This window comes from Mauremys mutica, chromosome 5 (assembly GCF_020497125.1).
Source record: "Mauremys mutica isolate MM-2020 ecotype Southern chromosome 5, ASM2049712v1, whole genome shotgun sequence".
Lineage (NCBI taxonomy): Eukaryota > Metazoa > Chordata > Testudines > Geoemydidae > Mauremys > Mauremys mutica.
In genome coordinates, this window is record NC_059076.1 from 37954268 (window position 1) to 37964242 (window position 9975).

Here is a 9975-nt window from a genome sequence, read left to right on the forward strand (position 1 = left end):
ACTTACAGCAAAAACACCAGTGTCATGACAGGACAACATGCTGATTGGTCGCTTGCTAAGGATTCTACTCAGAATTCTTTACTTAGGCCTGCTCCCATTGACTTCAATGGAGTGAGGACTGAATAAAGATGGAAAGATTTGGCCCTTAAATAAGCATTTATTTACAGGAACATGTTATTTGAGAAGAGAGAGACTAACTTTGATTGTCAGTGTACAAACTGCTACTAATCTACACAGTATGAGAAGACCAAATCTAGCTCTTTGTTACATTAATACTCCCTACCCCACCATACCCCTGTTGATTCCAATGTGAGTTGTGTACATTTATACCTAGTGGCAGATTGTGGCTCCATTATAATGGAGCCACAAGATTCACAGAATAGCATAGCTGCCTTATCAACTCCGGCAGTACCTGATGCTCATTCTCTCTGTAGAGTTTAGCGGAAACTCCCTCTACTATCTCACAATTCAGTATATATTGGTTTGACAAGTTAAATGACCATGGCTAAAATCAAAAGCAGACAGAAGGCCTCCTGGCAGCTAGAGATAGATACAACAAATGAAGCATCTGCCCACACTTTGGTTACACAATGTGTTTGGGATTTCATTCCCAATACATTTACCTTCTTATACCTATACAGTATCTTTACACTTATTGCAATCCATAGAAAATGTGGCATAATTACATTTGTGTAAATTTAACTGAGCAACAAGGTGACTGAGGTAATATCTTTTATTGGGCCAACTTCTGTTGGTGAGAGAGACAAGCTTTTGAGCTTACACAGAGCTCTTCTTCGGGTCTGGAAAATGAACTCAGAATTTAAACTAGTGATTGTTAGTAACTAGTCGGATAATGGCATCTGTATCCAGTTCTTTATCTTGTGATCCAGTCTTGTATGGGGAAAGGGATATTTACCAATATCCTTGCTTGATTTTGAAGCAACAACCCACTCAAGTTAAAAAATCTCCAACTTGCTTTCAGATTTGGTTCCTTCCTATGCTTTACATGTAAAATATTTCTGTTTGGATTGTTCTTGTGAAATCCACTATGAATAAAATTCTGGTACCAAAATTTGTATAATGACAATACTCAGATCTTTATATATAGTTCTTTTCATCAATAGATTAAAAAAATTAAAATGCATAGAGGAGGGTAAGTACTACTAACCCCATTTTACAGGGAGGGGAATGGCAGCAGAAAGCTGAAATGACTTTCCCTAGGTGACAGGCCAGCAGCAGAACTGGAAACAGAATGCTAGTTTCTTGACTGCACTCAATTGCTCTACCCACTGGACCATCTATGAAGTGGAACAGCCCCAAAAGTAACATTGGTCAAATACTTTTTCCCTTTCTCTAGTGTTAGTCATCTTACTCTCTCAAAGCACTCCCCGCAACTGATACTGATGGCAGTGGGAGCCACATATCTATGAAATACCATTGCTTTACAGGAGTGAAAGATGTCATTCTCCAATGATAAAATCCAGTCCTTCCATACTTGGGAAATCTTATAATTTCTGAATGACTCCTGGTTTAGGTTGGAAACTCCTTAAATTTACAACTTCTCAGTGCTGCTGTCCAGGGGCAGCTCCAGGCCCTAGCACGCCAAGCGCGTGCTTGGGGCAGCATGCCGCGGGGGGCGCTCTGCCGGTCGCCGGGAGGGCGGCAGGCAGGCAGCCTTTGGCAGCGTGCCTGCGGAGGGTCCGCTGGTCCCACGGCTCTGGTGGACCTCCTGCAGGCGTGCCTGCGGGAGGTCCACTGGAGCCGCGGGACCGGCGACTGGCAGAGCGCCCCCCCGTGGCATGCCACCGTGCCTGGGGTGGCGAAATGTCTAGAGCCGCCCCTGCTGCTGTCTGTCTTTTGTTGGCATTTCATCCTTCACTCATGGCTGAGCAGCAGCCACACATTCCATTCCCACTTGCTACTCATGCTGTTAGCAAGTGCTGGGGAGGAGGAAAGGAATATCAGATGCCTGGATGGCATTCCTTAGCAATGCTAGGAGAACACTGCTGGCAGAGGAGCAATCACACATACTATTGATGTTTGATAATCCCACCTCATTTTATGAAAAACTGGCTTTGGGAAGATATGAGTTTTCTATAAATGCTTTTAAAGAGGATTACCACCCCAGATGTTTTGCTTTGCTGAACACAGAGTAGGTAGCTATGTCATAGTGCCTCAGACTTTGGAAACAGAATTAAATGCAGCCAGTCATTTAAAGCATAGACATTCTCTGCCATCTCCACCTGGACTGGTTCTTTGGAGGAAGCTATGCAACGGTGACGTTCTTCCATGAGAAAAATAGTCCAATAATATAAGAATCCTGGGGACATCTAATCAGACATAGCTAGCAAAGGGAAGTTTTTATGCAATTTTATAAAATAGGTTGTATGCAAAGGCTACAGAAGCTACATTAAATTCACTCCTGTTATTTCAATCCACTGGTCAAAACTACTGCAGTTCCCATTTCACAGTAGGTGCAACAATTTAAAAAAACAGAAGACAGAGTTAATCTGTACACAGAACAGTTTCCTAACTAAGACATTGAAAACAATGTCAGTGCTGACCCCCTGACTTGTGTGTTTTTATTCTCAGTACCACTATCACTAAACTGGATTTATTTTTTTATTGTAACCCAGCGCTGTAGTTGGTTGAAAAGCAGGGGGTGGGAACATTGTGAATATTGTCAACTTTTCCAAATATTGGGAATATTTTTGAAATCATTAATTTCAAAATCTGAAAAAGTTAATCAACTGGCCAAGTTCCGCTTTAGTTTAACACCAATTACAGATATCCAAGAACTATTTATTCATTGCCCTATTTAATGCACAGCTTGTGTATAGTTCAGACTCCACATGGACACTGCGGGTGCAAACAGGGCTATGTTAATGTAAACTAGGTACCTTTCCGTTTATGCCCACAATATCCACACAGAGGAGTTATAGCGCAGCATGCTAGCGCATGCAGCAATTCACACTGCTGTAGTGTGAGCTGCTGGTGTAGACATAAGCTGAGGGTATGGCTACACTTACAAATCTGCAGCGCTGGTAGTTGCAGCGCTGGTCGTCCAGCTGTGCAGGGCCAGCGCTGGTGTGTGGCCACACTCACAGCTACCAGCACTGGTGTGTGGCTACATTTGCAGTATTTGCAGCGCTGTTGGGAGTGATGCATTATGGGCAGCTATCCCAGCATTCAAGTGGCAGCAACGGTGCTTTTCAAAAGAGGGGGGTGGGGTGGGGCGTAGTGTGACAGGGAGCGGGGAGAGAGAGAGAGAGTGGATTTTTGGAGCCAACACTGTGTGTTAGCTTCCTGACTTGAAAAATCAGAACATGTTCCTGATCTCTTACCCTTAACTCTTAACTGCAAACAGCCTGCAGCCAACACGACTCCCTTTCTCCCTTCTGCCCCCGCTGTTTCTGTCAAGCAAACACTCACTCCCTGCCTGCCTCATTATCTCATTTGATTGATCACAGCAAACAGGAGCTGTGTTTGTAGCTAAACAGCTCCGGGATCAATGGAGCTACGGAGTTCACAACAAAACAAAGAGAGTAATTTATAAAAGCATTCTGGGATACATCCTTATACCCTGGAGGCCAATCACAGCACTGGTGTGTGGCCACACTTGATGACCAGCGCTGCAGCACCAGCGCTGGAATCCTTATTCCCCATGCTGAGTGAGGTGTACGGCCAGCGCTGCAGCCAGGGAGTTGCAGCGCTGGAAGTGCCCTGCAGGTATGGCCACTTACTAATTGCAGCGCTGGTGGAGGCTTTCCAGCGCTGCAACTCGCCAGTGTAGCCATACCCTCAGTGTAACTACCACATTGCTAACAATTGCTCAGGTTTGTCAGATAGATTCCTGTTTTCTGTACACTCTTGAGCTCTGAGGATTTGCACCTCCCAGTCTTCATGCCAGACTTTAAATTAATTTGAATCTAATCTTCTGGGTTTACCTGACCTAGAGGATGAACACCCATGAAAAGTAAGTTTATTTTCTTTCCTAGTGCTTTTAGTTCACAATCCAGAATGGCTATTTTTCTGTGTAGAATGTACAGAAGAGAATTAAAGGAACAGTTCCACATCCCTCTTAACCCCATGTGTAGGTAGGTGTTGAGCACAATAGCAGCAACAGTTTTGTCAAGATTGGTGTGGAAAAGGGGCTGGATTGTGGCAGATGGGACCATACATGGCTAGATAGGGTGCTGGGGTGAGTAAGAGGCCATGTCCCTCAGCACAGGATTGTACAAAGGCCTGTCACAATTGCAGTCTCTGCACTCAAGAAGCTCAGAAACTGCACTCCCTGTAATGCCAGCAGTGCAACATCTCCCAGTGATCCCACATCCTTTTGTACCAATCTGTGTAAGAGGCAAGGTGTAGGGCCGGGAACAAGCTATGTACGCTAGAGTATAGTGTAACTTCACAGTTCCCTTGCTCACCACATCACTCGGGCCAGGCACTGGCATCTCTCCCAGGCACTGCATTAGTGGCTAAATGCCACAGTTAAATCCTATGTGAACAAAGCCCAAGCAAAACTGCTGTGCCTGGGGGAACTGTAAGATGAAATGAGCAATGAGGTGGAGTCTTCAACTGCAAAATAGCACTAAGGCTCTGCTTGGTTCCTACACTAATTCTGGGCTATGTAGGCCCAATGACTATATGCTATTTGTGGATGTGAAGTCCACTTGTCTGCAATGAACGTGCCCCTGACTCACAGGCAAACCCCTTACTGCTGTCCTCTGCAGAGACAGTCCAGGGAGAGGATACAGCAGAACCACTGCTTCCTCCCCAAGTCTTCTGCTTTGGCTCCTCTGTTAGCAGGACCAAAGGGAACCTCAGTTCTATTTGTGTTTGTATTTTGGAATCTTAGTTTTATAGTTATGTCTGAAGAGGATCCTGCACTGAAACGAATGGCATATACCACTAGACCACATTTGTTTTTGTGCTGCAGAACATCTGAGATGCAAATGCAATTTGTAGACTCCCTGACCTGTGGTTTAAAAATGATAGATATTAAGCTCAGAGATGTCCCATTCACTGGTTCAATGTTTTCATTCTGCCTGCAGAATTGCTCTTTGAGGTAATGAGTCCTGAAATCAAAAGGCCTGTGATTATCCATATTTTAGTTTATAGTATCATCAGGTTCAAGATCACAGTTGCCAGCATTAGGCTTTTTTCCCTTCTAATTTTTTTCCCCACAACATTTGAAAGAAGAATTCTCTGGAATAGGGTGAGCAAATCTATTTAGTGGAACTGGGGCTAAAACTGATTATTTAACAATCCCTGATGCACAGTGGTTTGTATCAGGCAACAGGCCCATCTGATTGAATATATACTAGGGAGACTACTGAAGTCAACAAATTAGGAAAACATGCTTGTTTAGTGCAATAAATGCTCAATGTACATTCCGATTACATACTGCAGGAGCAGATTTTCGAACAGTTGATTCACACATTCCAAGGCCAGAAATGACCATTAGTCTGATTTCCTGTGTAGCACAGGCCATAAAATGTCTAAAATAATTCCTAGAGCAGATCTTTTAGAAAAAGAGTGAGTGGTGATTTAAAAATTGCCAGTGATGGAGAATTTACCACAACCCTGGGTAAGTTGTTCCAATGGTTAATTACTCTCATTCATAAGTTTGCCTTATTTCCACTCTGAATTTTTCTAGCTTCATCTGCCAGCCATTGGCGCGTGTTCTACTTTTCTCTGCTAGATTGAGAAGCCCATTATTCAATATTTGTTCCCCATGTAGGTACTTAGACTGATCAACTCACCCCTTACCCTAAATAGATAGACTCAAAGTGCTCTATCATAAGGCATGTTTTCTAAGGCTATGTCTACACTAGCACTTTTGTCAAACTTTTGTCAGTCAGGGGTGTGAAAAAAAAAAAACCACAACCCACCCCTCTAACTGACATAAATTACACCCACAGAAGCAGCGGTGTGGCCAGTGCTATGTTGGCGGGAGACGCTCTCCTACTGACATAGCTACCACTGCTTGTTGGGAGTGTTCTCATCAGTATAGAGCGGCTACAGGAGACGATACAGTGGTGCAACTGTGTTGCTACAGTGTCGAGTGTAGGCACAGCCTAATTCTTTAATCATTCTTGCAGCTCTTATCTGAACCCTCTCCAATTTATCAACGTCCTTCTGGAATTGTTGACACCAGAACTGGACACAGAATTCCATTAGTAGTTGCACCAGTGTCAAATAAGAGAGAAAAATAACCTCTCTACTATTACTGCATTCAAGGATTGCATTAGCCCTTTTGGCCACAGTGTTGCACTGGGAGCGCATGTTAAGCTGATAGTCTCCCACCACCACCAATCTTCTTTAGTCCCTGCTGCTTAGATAGGGTCCCCCACCCTGTAAGTATGGCCTATTATTGTTCCTAGATTTATACATTTAGCCATATTTAACAATATGCATTTGCTTATGCCCAGTTTACCAAATGATCCAGACTACTATGAATCAGTGACTGGTCCTCTTCATTGTTTACCACTCCCTAATTTGTGTGTCATGCGCAAGCTTTATCCAATGATGATTTTTTTCCCTTCCAGGTCATTAATAAAGGTGTTAAATAGCATAGGACCCTGATCCAATCCCTCCAGGACACCACTAGAAAGATACCTGCTTGACAATGATTCCTTGTTCATACTTACACTGAGACCTATCAGTTAGCCAGTTTTTAATCCATTCAATGTGTAGCATGTTAATTTTACATCATTGCAGTTTTTAAAAAACAACTTAAGTGCCTTACAGAAGTATTAGCTCAAACAGTTACCTTTAATCAATCCAACTTGTAATTTTTCTCAAATATCTATTGTCCATGAATCCACATTGATGGGTATTAATTTTATTATACTCCTTTAAATCTTTAATAAATCAAGTCCTGTATAAGTCACTCCAAGTTGGAAGTATACATTTGGGAAATGATCAGACAGTCTCCAAAAGTGAGGAGTGGAGCAGGTCAGGACTCCCTGCAGCCAAAGCCCCATCCCCCTGGAAATTCGCCCTGATTTTTTCTTCCATGAACTTCCTCTTACACCCTTCCAATGCTCCAGCAATAGCTTAGAGCTCCATGCTCTTAGGGGGCAAGCTTAAAGGCCCTAAATCTGACCTAGCCTTCGTTCCATCAATCTGCTACAAAGCATTCAGGAAATGAGAATTTTAAGAGCTTTGGTTTTTGTTTTTTTAAAACAGTATGTAATTACTTATATCTATGCATTCAATATCTTTGCCACACAGCTTATATATTTTAAAAAAAAAATCTATGAAATGCTCCATGGGTGTGTTTTTGATATCACAGAGGGAATGGAAGAAATGCCTCGAAGCCCTCGTCCTCTGTGAAATGGGCTAACTACCAAGACAACTGACAGTCTTATTGAAATTGGCTGCTCATGTAAAGTGCTGAGCACCCTTTACCCCTCTTTGAGAAGGGAGGGGAGAGTTTTTAGGACCTCATCCTGCAAGTTGTTAAAACAGGCTGCCGTAGAAAGTAGGAGAATTGGAAAATAAAAATGAAAGCACTTTGTTAGCTCAGCTGGTTTTGTTTGGAATTTTCTCTGAATTCATGTTTTGTGTTGAAGACTTTCAGTTGTCTTGGTAGTTAGCCCATGCAAAAGGGTTTGCCGGATTGGGGCCTAATGTACTTTTATATCGAGTTTCCATTACCAAGTAATCAGCTTGTTTGCAAAATACTTGGAAAATTAAAAGCAATATTACTGTGTTATTGTATTTTCACAACACTTCAAGTTTTGGGGCACTCACCCTAAGTTGGGCCTATTTGTAAAGTACTATAATAGCTATAGAGGGACCCAATCATATTCCCACTGGAGTCAATGAGAGCTTTGAAATTCACTTCACTGGAAGCAGTATAAAGTCTCCTCCCTCACCCCATGACTACTGTTTGATAGGTTAGAGCAGCACTGTTTTCTATGCTTTTTGTATTTTAAGTGTATATCAAAAAGAGTTAACTTGTTTACAGCAAGTATTCTCTAATTTGTCTTCACAAATTCAAGGTACTCCCATGGAAAAAATAAGTTACGGTTTGGAAAAAAAATGGAAGGGGAGCAGTGATATGGGCACATTACAAATGTGGATTCTGTTCTGAGTACAGAAGTAGTACATTTTCTTCCAATACATTTCGAGATAGTATGCAGTCCCAAATAGTTAGCAGCTGGTTTTCAGAGTTACTTAGCACTTGCATGTCCAGCTGAAGTCAATAGGAGTGATGGTGCTTAGTAGTTCTGAAAAAAATCAAGCCCCTAACTTGTCATGAGACCCCTCTAACAGATATACAGGCACCTGAACTACGGGTTAACATTACTGTACATCACTCAGCTCTGCTAGTGTCTCCAGACAGAGGAAGCATTACCAGCCTTGACAGTAGCCCTCAGCCAAAAGTAGAAGTATACGGTGTATTTACTTACTACAGAAATCATTTTAATCCATAGTAATATAGTGCAGAGATTTTTGTTAAAAATAAACACCATGCAATTCAGCATGTCAGCAACCCCTCTGGAGGAGAATTTCACCAGCAACTTCAGGTCATGGCTGATGTTCATTAGTAAAATCTTGTTGTATGCCTGTCCACCACTGTGGCTAACTCAGACCTATACATCTCGTCACAGTTCCAGGCAACTGAACCTGTATTCCCCCTTTTTAGTTGAGTCAGGACTCTAATGCTCCCCACTTCTAAGCTGTCATCGCTCTTGGGTGAAGACCTCTCTCCCTCCCTCCCTCCTGGCCAGGGTTTTCCCCACAGGCTTTCCTCCCTGTCCATTCCGTTATTCCCAGCAAACGAGACTGCCTAAACACGCTAGTACCTGCACTTTGCTCTCTTTGAAGGCTATAAACAATGTGATTGCCCACAGTTAAAGTCACCACTTAGCTCTTTAAGCAAGCGCATTTATTCTTGAGGTGAAAGGGTTATAGAGAAAACATTAAAAATAATAAAAGCCTACATGGATGCTAATAAGCTTATGAGAGATCATACCTCTGCCTGTACCTCCCCCAACTCCAGTACGGGCTTTGGTAGGAGTCAGTCCTTCAAACACCACAAACAGGTTTTTCAGTGGTTCTAATTTCATAAAAGCTTTAGCTCAGAACAAGCACACCATGAATCAGTCTTTCCTTTATACAGCATGGGTCTTAGATCTTCAGATTCTGGGAACAGGTAATCAGGAGATAAGTGTCACAAGGCTGGGTTTTTGCATAAACAGAGGTGGGAATTTGCATTTACCTACCACTTGAGATACCCAATTGACACTGTTTGTCAAAGTCCATTCTTGTCTGTCACATTATTCAATACAGTCCTTTGATTATCCAGGCCCAAAATAATACGTTAGTCATTCACTTAATACAAAGGATCCTAGAGATAGATAAGGTTAATTCAATATGCTTTTTAAGTTATATTACAGGTAACTGCAATATCCGTCATTTTTCTCTTTCATGTTTGTTAGTGAAATAAATGTAGTTATCTGTGTTTGTGTGAAGCAGATTTAAATATATGTATTACTCCTTTTTCAGGTTACTTATTGAAATCAGTTCCTTTGATTAATGTAAACAATCTCAGGGTGAGCCAACTAGCTCCCGGTCTCTTTCTACCCACTCACCCACCCCTGGTTTTCTAAATACTTCTTTCAGTTTAATGGACTAGCTACTCTGGACCATTTTAATGAGCTATTGTAGGATAACACAGCTGCCCAGCCTTTTGGTTGTAAAATGCTTGTAACACTTTACAATAACTAAGCATTAATTAAAGCTAAATTATGTAGTGCCATTTGTCTGAAAATCCTTACTACATGCATCAGACCAGATGCAGAGAAAGAATCCATCACGATTAATGTTTACATGATGATATTTAGTTAATCAGTGCCAAAAGAGTAATCACCCTATGTTCACCAGAGCTTTTATAATTTTTCACCTTGCTTGTGTTAATGAAATCAAAGCTAGGGCTGCTATTGAATTGCTAAGTAA